Source organism: Gymnoscopelus microlampas, assembly GCF_963454915.1.
Source record: "Gymnoscopelus microlampas genome assembly, chromosome: 9".
NCBI classification, from domain to species: domain Eukaryota; kingdom Metazoa; phylum Chordata; class Actinopteri; order Myctophiformes; family Myctophidae; genus Gymnoscopelus; species Gymnoscopelus microlampas.
In genome coordinates, this window is record NC_139946.1 from 5,124,952 (window position 1) to 5,141,929 (window position 16,978).

The window sequence follows — 16,978 nt, forward strand, 5'->3', positions numbered from 1 at the left end:
CTCCGAACATATACAGTAGCTACGTCCTCTGGAGTACAACCTGCGTTAAGGATAGAAACCTGACGCTCCAAACCTGTGCCCAGAGCAGGTGATCTTGACGCTGTGGGTTTGGGCCACCGGGACCTCAGCGTGAGATCAGGAATAACCATCCCAACACACACCAGGCATCATCCATTATGTGTATGCATTCATCAATCACTCCGTAAACGTTCAGATTATGACTGCCTTGCCAGGCTATCTCTCATTAACGTGGCATCATGGCGGCCAGTGACTCACGGGGGACACAGGACTGCTTTGTTTTGTAAAACAGCAGTAGCGCACACTGCTCAGTAATGGGTTTAATTCATATACTAAACGTATTACATTCATGACGATGTGATTGGTGTCATTCATGCACTATTTGACAAAGATTATACTGTCACAGAATACATGGTAATCGCACACACTGGCCCTCATTTATCAATGGAGTGTAAAAAACAGCGTATTTTTTGCCTTAAATTCGCCCGTAGGCCAACGTCCAAGTGACATTTATCAAGCAATCCTATACAGCCAATCCTAGCGTACATTTGGTCGGAGCTTTGATAAATCTGACAGCTGAAACCTATCGTCATTTAAATAACACAAGAGTGTTTCCCCATATAATCCTTCGCCCGCCTCACTGCCTGTCAAGTCACACACGTCACACGCACGTGCGCACACACACCCACACACTTACCTACACTTTATGTATTCCTAACGGTACAATCTTTGTCAAGTAGGCTAGTAGTAGCCTACATGAATGACAGATTATGACACCATCAACGGAATACGTTTGTATATTAAATTATTTAACCCATACCGAGCAACAGTGTGCGTTCGAATCACACTAAATAAGCAGTCCGTGAGACTCGGGCTGCAGTGAGTCCCGGCCGTGCCGCCACTTTAATGAGACAATTGGCACCGGGTGAAAAAAGGGTTACAAAAACTGTGGGATAAAGAATTATAGTAAAAAAAAAACATGTATCAGTCGGATCCTGCATATTAAATTCCCATTGGCTATGATTGACTTTCAAAGTTGTGGGCACTGGGTAGCCATCCTCTGATTCACCCACTTGAGCAAGTTCCATTTGTACACTCTCACAGTTACAGACCTGTAAGGGTCCATTTGGTTCCATTTGTACACTCTCACAGTTACAGACCTGTAAGGGTCCATTTGGTTCCATTTGTACACTCTCACAGTTACAGACCTGTAAGGGTCCATTTGGTTCAATTTGTACACTCTCAGAGTTACAGACCTGTAAGGGTCCATTTGGTTCCATTTGTACACTCTCACAGTTACAGACCCGTAAGGGTCCATTTGGTTCCATGTGTACACTCAGAGTTACAGACCTGTAAGGGTCCATTTGGTTCTACTTGTACACTCTCAAAGTTACAGACTCACTGACAGACAGACAGACAGAATATAGGTTGTACATTTAAGATACAAACTGAGTCAAACTGTTATCAATTATTGATTATACACATGATCTACAGGGATCAATATGTACCAATATGGACTAAAATATACACACTAAAAGTTACTTTGTAGATTTTGATTATTATTATAAAACATACCATGTAACCATGTGAAAATAGCAGATCTACAAGCGCAAGGCATTGTGAGCTTGTAGATCTGCTATTTTCCACCACTGGAGGCTGGTGGAGTGTGTTGTTGTTACTGATGTTTTATAGTAGTTTAATTAATTATTAATAAAAATCGCGCATGTGACCCGCACCGCATCGCATGTGTGCGCGAGCAGATCTTGTTTTAAAGTGTGTATGTATCTCACAGTCTTCGTCCATCCTTCGTCTGTCTGTCTGTCTGTCTGTCTGTCTGTCATACAGTCTGTCTGTCTGTCTGTCTGACGGATCCGATTCTCAGTTTTATGTAATGTGGGTTTATAAGTTCTATTCATATTGTTAATGTGTTCAACTAATTAATCATTTAATTGATATATGAGTATTCATTTCTATGCAGGACTGGAGGTGAGAAACAGAAGGGGTAGAAGCTCTGATACTAAGAGACATATTGTGACTGCAAGTCTCTGACTGAGTTATGTGTTGACATTCCTCAGAGGAACAACAGGGCTGTATCTCCTCCTGTTTCTCTCTCCTCTCTGTGTCTCTTAAGGGCCTAAACCAAAACACTGCTGTGTAGCTGCGAACCAATCAGGTGTGCCTATTTCAATGTTCAAGTGCCTCAACTACTCTGGTATGGATTACTTTTTGTACTTATTACTTTGGGTACTTTCTAAGTACCACCCTGTTTCTGTGATACTTTGGGTACTTTCTAAGTACCACCCTGTTTCTGTGATACTTTGAGTACTTTGTGGGCCGACCCTGCGGTTAGGGGGTAGGCTCCCCGATCCCTTGGGGGCAACAGGCGGCAGCGGGGTCGCAAGGCTCCCAGAGCACGTTAAATACCACATATAGTGCTGGGGAGAGACTGAAGAGCCCCCGTGTTCTGTCAAGGATGAATCAACATCCTGCTGTGGAACCGTCTAGTCTGCGGGGGTGTCGCACATGGCAACATTTTGAAAGTCACAGCGTTGAAGTGTCACCTGTGGGTTTTGTAAATGTTGTGATGTGTCAGGCACTGCGTGGTAGGTGGACGACAGTCCACACCTAGCAGAGGGTGCAGTCTTGCGGGACGACCTCTGTGAAAAGGCAAGGCTGGTGAAAACGGTTAAAATTCTGGCTCCCGTAGCCAAGCGGGGCCAGGACAAGACCGTCGGTTTCCTGCCTGGGGCGCCAACCACGCCGACAGGTAAGGGGTCGCTATCGACTGGGTCACCGGCCGGTCGGGTCACAGGTGACATTAAGACCATGCGATGCCTTTGAAAGGTATGCTTGGCCGTCGTGCTCGGCTCAATGTACAGTCAGGCCATCACAAGCTCAAAGCGACCGCCGCTTGTGCAACAGTTATGTAAGCGAGTGATGCTCCTGTGATCGGTGGGCTTTGAAAAGAAGACGCCGGGAAGCAGGAGGCTTGAACTCTCTATCCAGGGTGACCTGGGTGTAGACCTCAAGTGGAAAGGGGTCTAGCCTGTGACTGCGCCCTGGTGCAGGAGGCACAGGAGTGGGGAGGTCCAAAGGACTTAAGCGCATGTCTTGTGTTGTAATAAAAGCTTGTGTGAGTCGGTGTGCTCGCCAGTTGTGATTAGACTACTGTCAGCACACCTCCTTGTCCGGCAAGTCAAATACTGAGATCTCAAAGTTGTCCGTGTGTGTTTATTCGAATGTGTGATCTGAGCCTAAGGTGTTTGTGAAATGATAAAGCAATCTATCACTGTCATACAGTCTGTCTGTCTGTCTGTCTGTCTGTCTGTCATACAGTCTGTCATACAGTCTGTCTGTCATACAGTCTGTCTGTCTGTCTGTCTGTCTGTCTGTCTGTCATACATACAGTCTGTCTGTCATACAGTCTGTCTGTCTGTCATACAGTCTGTCTGTCATACAGTCTGTCTGTCTGTCATACAGTCTGTCTGTCTGTCTACTATAGTGGTATAGTCATTCTGTTAAAGCAACAGATGACTGTAAGACCTCATACAAAAATCCTGGGGGGGGATTTGTCATTGCGTGTTGGGCAGGAGGAGTATGAGACTCTCTATCAGGGGTGTCGAGCTCATTTTGGGGTCCGGGCCACATTGGTCAAATGGTGACTTGATGTGGGACGAAACCAGTTGCGGACGCGCATGCGCGCTCACACCCATTCAGTTCAGTTATACAGCATCCACTAACTACGTATATCACTTTTTTTAATAATATAGAATAGCTACTTTAATTATTGACATTAAAAACAAACAATGCAATTTGTAAGGAGCCCCAATAAACCATTTTAAGTAGAATCATGAAGTTAAACAATACCTGGTTCTGTGTGTGGTTAGGTAACGATTACCATGTTTTAAAGGTTTCATGACGTTCAGTTTTACCACACATTAAAAGTCTTTGTCATGGTCCTTCAAACGGGTATAGAAAGTTTTAACAAAAAAATCCACTCCATTGATCCATGGCAGGTGTTTTTCTCTCACATTTCTAAAGCCTTTTCAACTGCAATGAAAAAAGAAATCTTTGCCTGCGGGTGTCGCTGGTGAGGGATTTTGCCTGTCAATCATCGCCTCTGCTCCGCCCCCCCCAAAGGAAAGGATAGGGGAGGGGAGGGGCGAGGAGGACAGTGGGCGGGATTAATCGACAGTGACCTCACTGTCGAAGGGCCAAGCTCAGATTACTTTTCAGCCTAATTATTCAGAAAACCCCAGACCACAGAGAATCCACTGAATGTTCAAAGTTCTGATTTTTTGGGTGTAATTGAGGTCATAAACCCCCCCAAAAAACATAAAAAATAAAAAAAGTGAAAATGAATGTCATAGAACCTTTAAGCCACGTTTTCACTACAGTGGCAGAATTTTTCCAGCAAAATAATTAGATTTATAGACAGGGGTGCACATAACTTTTTAGGTCTGGTACGCAGAAGAGCACCTGGACATGTGACTTGGTGTGCATGGCGCCCGTCCCGTTTTGTCAACGGGGGGGGGGGGTGTTCAGCCCGGACAGTTTTGTCAACGGGGGGGGGGGGGGGGGGGGGGTTGTTCAGCACAGTGCCCACCGGACACCGTTTTGTCAACGGGGGGGGGGGGGGGGGGGCGAGAAAAAAAGGACGCTCTGCTTCTAAATTCCGCCGATTTTCGCCGTTTTTTTTTCTCACGCTGTTACATAAAGCCCCCAAGGTTGGTGCCCTGTGCTGCTGCGCTGATTTTATCCGCCAGATTGGGACGTTCACGGCATATTTTGCACCATTACGGTGCGTTCATCATCGGTGACGAGTGCCTCTAACAGCCGCTGCTGGCTGCGTGCACGCAGCGAGGCAATGCGAGGCGATGCGAGGCGACGCGAGTCATATCTCTACCCCTGTGCCTAATGGCTGTACATGGGGCCGACGGGTGCTTTAGAGTGATTGTGTGAGTGTGGCTTCAGGAAGTAAATTCCTAGCCTCGATCTCTAGGCTTTTATTTTTTAGTTTTGCTAAAAAATAAAAGCTTGGAAATTCCTGTCCCAGCTGTTGGTGCGCAAAAGCGCCTCGCGTCGCCTGATGTGGTGCGCATTTTTTATTTTGGGTGCGCATGCGCACCTGCGCACCAGTTATGTGCACCCCTGTTTATAGAACAGTGGTGTAAAGTAACTGATTACATTTACTCAATTACTGTACTTAAGTAAAGTCTTTAGGTATTTTTTTACTTTACTAGAGTATTTCCAATTTCCAGTACTTTTACTTCTACTCCCCTCAGAGCATGTGAGCGGAGCGGAGCGGGTGAAAATGCCGCTCCGCGCTCCAGGGGGCTGAAATGCCGCTCGCTATTCGCTCATGTTAAACCCGCCCGCGCTCCGCTCCCCGTCGCTCCTCGCTCAAGTTGATTTGCGCAAATCTCGCTACACGCTCCGCTCAAACCGGGTCGCTCAACAGTAAAAAAAAAAAAAAAGAAAAAGAAAGTAGAAATTCTAATGAAATCTCGGTGCGCTGTGCACTGCTGCTGTCTGTGTGTCTCTGAGTCCGTGCGACCGGGCATGCTCAAACATTCGGTGCGCGGCCCCCGCAAGGGCGGCCTGGAGCGGGAGGCGGTCCTCGCTCTGAGTAGCGCTCCAACCTTTTTATAACCAGCTCCGCGCTCACGTCAAAATCGCGTCGCTCCGCTCCGCTCACATGCTCTGACTCCCCTACATCTCAGTCACTGCTATAACTACAGTATATCAAATTCTTGGCCAAAACCGAATACCGAATATAGGAAACACTTGGCCGAATGGCTGAAAATTATTATATAGGCTACATTTTATTAAATATTATTATTTGTACCATGCTGTCATCTATGTTGTAGAGTTACATAATTATGGCAACACTTATCATAACTATAATCCATATTTAGATCAGTTATTTAAAACATATTTATTTATTGAGTAGAATTATTTATGTACTATTGTGTAGTAATATAATACAATATGTCTCACAACATTAGCATGCCATACAGTTGAATTATTGCAAATTAAATAAATATGATTTCAAGAAATTAAAACTAATATTGAATAGCCAAACAAAAGGCAATATAATGTCTGCAGTTGCATTATTGCACACAGCCAAAATGCATTAATAATGTTAGACCTGCCATTCCTTCCCTTTTAAGTTACTTTCAGTTTAATTTCAGAAAGACGCACACACACACGCACGCACGCACCAGAGCTGCCAACTCTCACGCAATGAGCGTGAGAGTCACGCATCTGACCTATTTCACACGCACTCACGCCACACCTCCAATTTCTCACGCATGACTAAAACAATTCTAGGAATTCTGCCTAGCAACCGCTCTACCAGTGTCTGATTGGCTGAATGGAGGGAAGGGCCCGCCCTCCTTGTTCCTCACGCAGAGAGCGGCGTAAAATCACCTGCGTGGTGTGTGCACTGCGTCAGCATCACTCACAGAATTCAAAAAGAGAGTGGAGTGGAGACTGAGACTGGAGACCACAATAATCAGGACAGCAGCTCAAAAACATAATGAGAGGATAGAAAAGCTATCTGTGCAAAAACTGCAAAGTGTGCAGATTTAAGCAAGTATTTTAAAACAGTGAAAGCTGCAGAGGAAAAAGAAACAGAAAGTGTTTAGACGACTCAAACTAGCGCGATCACAGGAGTTATCATCAAATCCAAAGATTTGTTGTGAATAATGATAAACAAACAACCTCTTGTTGCTTCCAAGTTGGGGGGGGGGGGAGTTGGACCAAAACCGAAGTTATTGAAGAGGAGGACACAGAGAATGTTTCGGCCATCGGAGATCAAAGGATTTAGTTGCTGCCATTCTGATAATGACAGGAGCAACCAGACATGCACTACAACCAGGTAGGGGGTCCAAGTGTTTCCAAATGGACTGCAGTCTGCACAGAACCCTATCCATCAGATCCAAAGTAGACTAGTTATAGGGTATACTATAACTATCCCCCCTCCCACACACACGTATAATTAATGAATGTAAAAAAAAATAATAGCGGGCACTCCGTGCGCGTTTCTGCCACGCACAAACTCGGCCAGGCCCACTCAGGCCCAGTTTCACAGCAATACTGAGTACACTTACAATATACTTTGGATCTGATTTTCTACTGTTTCTAACATTAATCACCCTGTAACTCAACCACTTCGGAGCTGCTTTTAGCCTTAGATGCATTTTCATTTTTTTTTATTACCATAGAAGTGCAATAATTGTTATAAACAAATGCTGGTTAGGCTGATCAGATATAATTATAGCAGTGTTAACAGCGAGCATTCATGTATCTATTACAGAATAGTATTAACTTGGCATTGAAGACAAAAACTGTATTGAAGATTCAAGATTTTGCTGTGCTATGACGCGCAACTTGAATACTAATGAAGTACTCAATTCAGTGACCTACGTTCAATGAAGTGAATGGCAGGTCGTTGAAATGTGTGAATTCCTTCGCCACTCGCCAGTAGCCATTAATTATCACCTCAAGAACAATAGCCAGTTAGGCACACACATGATAAGCCATCAACTCAGTTAGACTAGTCAGCCACCTTGACACCACTGCTCTAGATCCTCCCGGTCGGGGCTACTCACTGTTAGGATGAGTCAGTAGGATACAACAGCAGTGACAACACAGAAATGTGTGTGGGGTGGAATTAATAAGCAAAATAACCCGACTCAATTGGGAAAGAAGACTCATTCTTGAACTCGCTGTGTGTGTGTGTGTGTGTGTGTGTGTGTGTGTGTGTGTGTGTGTGTGTGTGTGTCTATATACTAGCAATCTGGGATCCCATCGCCAAATGAAAAGGAAAAACAGCGCCCTCTGCTGTTTTTGACTATCTCAGTTGGCTCTGGGAGGAAGTCGACGTAGCACACGTACGCAAGGAAACCGGGGTCTTGGTCTGCCTTCAGCCTTTCACTTCCGGTGGTGCGACTATGTTTTCATTCCCACTAACAATATTTCTACACGGAACACTAACACCACTTCTCCCAGAGAACATGGATGGTTTTGGTTATAAGCCCACTTGTTTCTATGATGAAAGAGCAAGTTAAAATCTTTCCATGGTTTTGTCTGCTCCGAGGACGCTATTGTTAAATGAGTTTCGGTTTGTTTCGAGTGGGGAAGGATCGGCGGACACGTAAATCCCGCCCACTACATTTGATTGGGTAAAGCGCGGCCTGCTTCCTGATCTGAAGGCACGCCCACTTGTAGGCCAGTGCGTACGCGATATGACGAACCCCCCCGACAGATTCAAACGCAGAGCAGAATCTGTTCTTGAGAGATTAATATACTAGAAGAACTTGGTATGACAGGCAGACAGACAGACAGACAGACAGTGTTGTTTAGGACCTGTTCAAACAAGACTCTACCTGGTTGAAGTTATGTGAGATAAAAACACAGGAGTGTAGATCCAAGTACACACACACACACACACACACACACACACACACACACACACACACACACACACACACACACACACACACACACACACACACACACACACACACACACACACACACACACACACACACACACAGTATATAAATGTCAGAGTGTTCAGTGTTGACAACAACACATAACTGACCTGAACTCCATTTAGTTTTATACGTAGGATTAAAACATACAGATTAATGTCCAGTAAAGTGTTTTAGTTGCTACGTATCTGTCATCTGAGCCCTGTTTACAACTATACTGTATGATAGAAGCACAGACAGACAGACAGACGGGGAAGGAAAGAACACTTGTTTTCTTTACTTTACTCCGTCACTCCGTCTTTCTGTGTGTGTGTGTGTGTGTGTGTGTGTGTGTGTGTGTGTGTGTGTGTGTGTGCACGAGCGGATCTTGTTTTAAAGTGTATATGTATCTCACAGTCTTCGTCCATCCTTCGTCTGTCTGTCTGTCTGTCTGTCTGTCTGTCTGTCATACAGTCTGTCTGTCTGTGTCATACAGTCTGTCTGTCTGTCTGTCTGTCAGTCTGTGTCATACAGTCTGTCTGTCTGACTGTCTGTCTGTCCGTCAGTCTGTGTCATACAGTCTGTCTGTCTGTCAGCCTGTGTCATACAGTCTGTCTGTCTGTCTGTCTGTGTCATACAGTCTGTCTGACAGTCTGTCTGTCTGTCTGTCAGTCTGTGTCATACAGTCTGTCTGTCTGACTGTCTGTCTGTCAGTCTGTGTCATACAGTCTGTCTGTCTGTCTGTCTGTCTGTGTCATACAGTCTGTCTGACAGTCTGTCTGTCATACAGTCTGTCTGTCTGTCAGTCTGTGTCATACAGTCTGTCTGTCTGTCTGTCTGTCTGTCTACTATAGTGGTATAGTCATTCTGTTAAAGCCACAGATGACTGTAAGACCTCATACAAAAATCCTGCCCACCACTGTGGAGGTTGTGGGTTTGAATCCACCGTGGCTGGTCTATCCGGCTTTGTGGAGCGTCTATATGAAGCCGGGGGGGGGAGGGGGGGGGGACATTTGTCATTGCGTGTTTGGCAGGAGGAGTATGAGGCTCTATATCCTCCCGGTCGGGCTCCTCACTGTTAGGTGAGTCAGTAGGATACAACAGCAATGACACAGAAATGTGTGTGGGGTGGAATTAATTTATCAATGGAGCGTAAAAAACAGCGTATTTTTTGCCTTCAATTCGCCCGTAGGCCAACGTCCAAGTGACATTTATCAAGCAATCCTATACAGCCAATCCTAGCGTACATTTGGTCGGAGCTTTGATAAATCTGACGGCTGAAACCTAGCGTCATTTAAATAACACTTAAATATCCTCGAACTGATTTTACGACACAAAGAACCGGAATACGTCCAAAAAAAAACATATAGAAGAGTTCCCCCATCCTGCATAAAATCCTTCGCCCGCCTCACTGCCTGTCAAGTCACACACGTCACACGCACGTGCGCGCGCACGCACACACACGCACACACTTACCTACACTTTATGTATTCCTAACGGTACAATCTTTGCCAAGTACGCTAGTAGTAGCCTACATGAATGACAGATCATGACACCATCACATCGCCATCGATAGAATACGTTTGTATATTAAATTATTTAACCCATACCGAGCAACAGTGTGCGTTCGAATCACACTAAATAAGCAGTCCGTGAGACGCTGCAGTGAGTCCCGGCCGTGCCGCCACTTTAATGAGAGATAGCCTGGACTGGAGAGTCATAATCTGAACGTTTATGGAGTGAATGTTGAATGAATGAATGGATGAAGATTGGTGTGTGCTGGGACTGTTAAATGTCTCCCGTGGCGCGGCCGCACCAGTCGCGACTCCCGAAAATGCTCTCGCTTAAGCGCTCGTATATTTTGAGAATAGCAGATCTACAATCTCACAACGCGTCGCGCAGATTGTAGATCTGCTATTTTCAAATAGCCAATGCAGCAGATCTGTTAAAGCTATTTGTTTAAATGAGTTTATAAAATGTTATTTTTTCACAGGTATTATTTATTAGTGTGTTAGATATACATTTTGGAGTGGATACATGCATCCAGATGCCTGTCAGACGGCCAGGAAATGCTGCTCCGCAGGTCTAGGATGGAACAAACGAGTGCAGCCAAAGTCAACAACTGGCTCTGATCTGAGATCTGAGTGGGCCGTACGCTAAAGTAAAAGTCAGGATATATTGATAAATGCCGAAAGTTGCGGTGATCTCACCGTACGCCCATTATTTGGTCTACACCGCGTTGATAAATGAGGGCCACTGTGTGTGTGTGTGTGTGTGTGTGTGTGTGTGTGTGTGTGTGTGTGTGTGTGTGTGTGTGTGTGTGTGTGTGTGTGTGTGTGTGTGTGTGTGTGTGTGTGTGTCACTCAACAACTCCACATACACACAACCCACGTTGAATAGAAATGAATCCAGTTATGATTTTATTCCATAAGTCTTACCGGTGTTGTTGTGGTTCAGACTAAGAAGACGTCTCTAGTGCTCTAGATGTCTTCATAACTCTCACAGGACTTGATACAGGACCTGACCATAAAAGGAAACACATTCTCAGGTGAGAGTTTGATTGGTTTAGAACAGCGGTCAGATGTGTCCATACATTCAGGTAAACATGACCTTATAAAGCCTTGGAGTAAGTAGGAACGTACTAATATTCTTCACTCCAAAATAACCCAAAATGAATTAACTCTATACCTGGAGTTTAATATACAGTTATGTCAGTTATTAATTATCTCTGCCAGGCCGGACAGCCGAAGGCCAGAGATTATGTTTTTGCCCCTGTTTGTCTGTCCGTCTGTTAACAGCTAATCTCCGTTAGACCAGGCACGGCGTCAGGATGAAATGACTGAGGGTGCAGTTGAAAATTGCGAGGCTAAAATGTACGGTTACTGCACGGATTGTGGCCGGTTTTGGGTGTTTTTTTGGTACTTTATTTCGGTTTTAGGGTTAGGGTTAGGTTAGGCTTATGTTATTTAATTCTTATTTAACCTGATTTTACCGATTTTTTAATTAAAAGATTAATTATAAAAAGATATACTTTTTTTTTCAAAATAAACTGAGGGGGCACAATTTGAAACTGAGAGTGCCAGTTTCCCTCAGGCACCCCCGTGGCGCCGGGCCTGCGTTAGACCGATCAGTGTGAAACTGCACACACAATCCCTGTACGCCAAGGCAGAACCTCTGCCCCACATTTTTCAACTGGGTCTCATGGTGGCGCTATAATATGTTGCAACACGTTTTGGCCTATAACTCAAATCATACTGTAGGTTCTAAAATCTCATTTTCTGTGCATTTCATTTGTCTGCAATACTTTGCCACGCTTTCTCCCTGGATCAATTTATTGCGGTCGCGTTTGCTTTCTTGCTTTATACATTTTACTTCCTCGTATGATTCCATGAGCTGCTGCAGTGATGCTGTTCAGCCACAGAGAAGAACGCTGCTCTGGTTTTGGCCTCCATGATTGGTCAAGTTCAAGGATTCTGCTATCGACTTCCATGATCTTTTATAGGAATACGTGAAGCCTGGCTTTACCATCCTGGCTCGACACAGCATGGCTTGACAAGGTCTAGCTCGACAAAGTCGCTCCTTCTCAGCCTGGCTTGGCGTTCATGGAACGGAATAAACCAGGCTGTATGGACCAGACTTTTGTCAAACCTGGATTTGACTTAAATCCAGGCTTATTTAATTCTCCTTTCGTGTAATAGGCCCCTGGTAGGTTACAATGACCAATTTATAACTGAATATTCTAACTACTAACTATAAACCCCATTGTTTCAGAGGACAGATAGACACAACAAATACATATAATATAATCAGTGGTGCACATAACCTTTTTGGTCTAGTTCTCAGGGGAGCGCCTGGATATGTTACTTGGTGCGCACCAAACAGTGTTGGGCAAGTTACTTTATTTTAGTAATATATTACTATTACTTATTACCTTCCTTTTAAAGTAATACATTTTGTTACATATTACTGCCTGAGCAACAGTAATAAGTAAAATTGAACAATTAAATAATCTAGATTTTGTATTAATATTATTAGCCCACAAATTATTTTTGGGACACAGAGATGGGCAAACTTTTAAATTATAAGATAGGATTATAAATGATATGAATTAATCAATTTATTTACTTAAACTAATCAATTCATAAATAGATATATACCTTCTATAATGTAGCCTATAATGACATGACAAGACACAAGCCTCTTTCTATACCTGCATGAGCAGCATAGAATGCAAATGAAAGTGCTTGTATATCTGCTATTTTCAAATGGCTGAAATGTAGGGCTGAATTGGTTAATGTATGTTCTGTAATAATAATCCAAATCAACAAACTAACTTGTAACCAGGCCTGGAATTTCGTCATTTTAGGGGCAAGGCCACTTGGCCTTTGGTGTTGCAATTTTTTTAGGGCACAAAGGCCAAATGCCAGGGCAGGAAGGCAATAAAAAAAGATTAAGTCCACAGAAATAATTGAACTTGAAGGTTAAGAATGATTTTTATTTGAATGTAGTACAATAATAACTATCTGTGAAATATAACCCATTTATTTCACAAAATAATGTGTTGGCAAATTACCAATATTTGTACAAAGTTATACTCGTCTCAATATATGTCACTTTCAGCCCTGGTCTTCACTGACTGAAGTAGGGGTCACATGAATCACATTAGATTCACAAATTAGAGATTTTATGTATTTTCCCCACAAGATATATTCATTCAAATGAAATGTGATTGAACTTGCACTAATAATGACTTTAGTTGATTTTTCACTATTTAAAATATATTTCTTAATTATTAATAATTATAGCTTGCAGATTGGCTATTTTCACAACTTAAAATTGTTTTAAAATAATAATAAAAAAAGAACATACAAGGTTTCCATCCGACAGTGACAATATATAGCCTATATATGGTTCTGTATCAGTATATGAGTCAGTTTTAGCAGATTTCATTCTAATTGGCTAATATGACTGCCTATGAATTTCATGGCCTGGGTAGGTAAACCTGGCCTGGCGGAGATATGCCCTGTTGTGCACAGCAGAACAACATAGACCAGTGGGATTTCTGAAATATGTGATTGTTAGAGGCATTTGGGGGTAAAAGTCGGGAACAAGGCCATTTTACATAATTCAAGGGTGCTGAATCAGAAAAACACGGTTCCCAAGCAAAATTCTTAGTGCTTAACCTCCTAATTTGCATATCAAAATGGCTGCCGATTTTGAAGTATTTCTTAAAGAACTCTATAACAAAGCAAGCAAATCTGACAAATAAAGTGTATATATTTATGTTCTGAGGGTCATACAATGTGTGGAAGATATTTGTAATGTAATAAATGTAAATAAATATGCAAATTAGAGGCCACCATTACATAAAATGATGTACCGTAGTACTCAAACGGTGCAAAAGGTGCATCCCCCTTATTTTGTTCCTAATTATCTGTATTTTTGCCATCCTTAGGACATCTAAAATACATACTTTTTCCCCATGCTAAATGTTTAGTTTTTGACCTTCTAATCTGCATATCTGAATGGCTGCCAAATTGGCAAATTCGCACCTTTATCTTCAATAACTCTGTGGCCAGGCAAGCAAAATTGACAAATGAAGTGTCTACAGTTTCTACAATGTGAGTAAAGAATTTGTAAGTAATATAATATGATAATATAATATAATATAATAATCAGCCTACTCCGAAATATGCAAAATAGCGGCCCCCATAACAGATAAGCCGCTAAAAAGCCTATTAGAGACCAGTAGAGTCTAGTACTGTACAGCCTAGTACATCCAAGACTAGTCCAGCCTTTTGGGAGAACAGACTAGGGGAGGGTGGTATAGGCTATACTAGCATGGAACAGGCCGGACTAGGCTAGACTAGGTTGTAATAGGCTGTACTAGACTCTAATAGGCTCTATTAGGCTGTACTAGGCTCTTGTCCGCCCTGTAGATCCTCAACCCATAGGGACTAACCACTGTGTACACGGGCAATAGCTTGTGTGTGCACAAGAAATAGTTTTGCATGAACATTTGTAGGCCAAAGTAAAGTACTGCCTTCTATAGCCTAATAGAGCCCAGTAAAGCCTAGCAAAGGCTGCTAGAGCTGAAAGCAGACCATTAGAGCCCAGCAGAGACTAGTACAGTAAAACCTAGTACACCCAGGTCTAGCCTAGTCCAGCCTGGTGGGAGAACATAATAGGGGAGGGGGTACCAGGCTATGCTAGGACTGATAAGGCTGGACTAGGATAGATGAGACTGTACTAGGCTGTACTAGGCTGTACTAATGGGCTATATTAGGCTGTACTATGCTCTTGTCAGCCCTGTAGATCCTCAACCCATAGGGACTAACCACTGTGTACACGGGCAATAGCTTGTGTGTGCACGAGCAATAGTTTTGCATGAACCTTTGTAGACCATAGTACAGATCTGCCTTGCACAGCATAATAGAGCCTAGTACAGCCTAGCACAGCCTACTAGAGCATAAAACAGCCTATTATAGACCAGTAGAGTCTAGTATAGTACAACCTAGTACACCCATGACTAGTCCAGCCTTTTGGGAGAACAGAATAGGGGAGGGGGTACAAGGCTATGCTAGGACTGATAAGGCTGGACTAGGATAGATTAGGCTGTACTAGGCTGTACTAGACTATACTAGGCTCTATTAGGCTGTGCTAGGCTCTTGTCAGCCCTGTAGATACTCAGACCATTGGGACTATCCACTGTGGACACGGGCAATAGCTTGTGTGTGCACGATCAATAGTTTTGCATGAACCTTTGTAGACCATAGTACAGATCTGCCTTGTACAGCCTAATATAGCATTGTACAGACCAGCACAGCCTACTGGAATTTAAAACAGTCTATTAAAGACCAGTAGAGACTACAACATCAAAGCCTAGTACACCCAGGTCTAGCCTAGTCCAGCCTTTTGATGGAACAGACTAGGGGACGGCGATATAGGCTATACTAGCATGGAACAGACTGGACTAGTTAAGACTAGGTTGTACTAGTCTCTATTAGGTTGAACTAGGCTGTGCTAGTCCCTTGTCAGCCCTGTAGATACTCAGACCATTGGGATTAACCACTGTGTACACGGGCAATAGTTTGTGTGTGCACCACCAATAGTTTTGCATGAACATTTGTAGGCCAAAGTAAAGTACTGCTTTCTATAGCCTAATAAAGCCAAGTACAGCCTAGCAAAGCCTGTTAGAGCTGAAAACAGACTATTAGAGCCCAGCAGAGTCTAGTACAGTAAAGCCTAGTACACCCAGGTCTAGCCTAGTCCTAGGACTAGGCAGTAATAGGCTGGACTAGGCTGTACTAGGCAGGGCCCATCGGGGGTGGGGGGGGGGACACAAGCCTGTATGGCAATCAACTGAAAAGTTAGGCTACATAGCTTAAACAATTTCAGCCTTTCCCTGTTGGCCGTCTAAGCGCATCTAGGAAGTTTCATAGGTTTTCGATGCTGGGAATTGGAGTTATGGCTGTTTAAAGCCCAGCCAATAGGAACACAGAGGGGCGGGGCTTAATACATTTCAGCTAGTCCCTGTTGGCCGTCTAAGTGTACCTATAGCCATCCCCATCCCACTCTATATAGTTGTGTTGAAAGTAGTTTGTGTTCAGTTATCAGTACCAGTTCTGTGGCTCTAACTCATTCTGGGGGTGAGTTATACATGGGGGCAATTTATTTTTTGGTCATCAGGGGCCAAATGTACCAGGATTTTTCCATGATCTAAATATGTATTTTAGATGTCTTAAGGATGGTAAAAATACAGATAAGTAGAAATAAAATAAAATAAGGGGGATGCGGATGGATCACTTTAAGTACGAAACCGTTTTCTGTAATAGTGGCCTCTAATTTGCATATTTATTTACATTATTTACATATATTACATTATAAATACCTTCCACACATTGTCTGACCCTCAGAATATAAATATATACACTTTATTTGTCAGATTTGATTGCTTTGTTATAGAGTTATTTAAGAAATACTTCAAAATCGGCAGCCATTTTTATATGCAAATTAGGAGGTTAAGCACTAAGAATTTTGCTTGGGAACCGTGTTTTTCTGATTCAGCACCCTTGAATTATGTAAAATGGCCTTGTTCCCAACTTTTACCCCCAAATGCCTCTAACCTCCTTATAGAAGGCCTTTTTTCTGAAATCCCTCCTGTCTAACAGGTGAAAGCAATGGACTTAAACAAGGACTGGACTGCGCAGCAAAAACGTCTCAAACTATGTCAAACTGTCACATTCTAGCTGCTGAAATAAACTTTCCATTTAGATCATTGTTGACAAACGAACAGAACATGGATGTTGTTTGCAAAAGGATTATTTCTTGCTTTACTAACGCACGTTACCCAACACTGGCACCAAATAAAGAAATACATACATTTTACAGCGACACGTCTCGCAGGAAGCCTCATCAAGAGGGCGAATCCGATCCTGGCTGCTCCTGTTATCAATTGTTTGCACTATGTTGATGTGCTC

The 16,978-nt window shown here is 43.2% G+C and overlaps 1 protein-coding gene across 1 annotated transcript in view; it reads right to left on the reverse strand.

Annotated features, from left to right (window-relative positions):
* LOC311051780 (protein NLRC3-like) overlaps positions 1-16,978 on the reverse strand; it is a 72,927-nt gene that overhangs the window by 43,772 nt on the left and 12,177 nt on the right. The window contains exon 2 of the mRNA XM_084066419.1: positions 10,937-11,018. The gene's annotated coding sequence lies outside the window, so the exon portion shown is untranslated. The remainder of the gene's footprint in view (positions 1-10,936; positions 11,019-16,978) is intronic.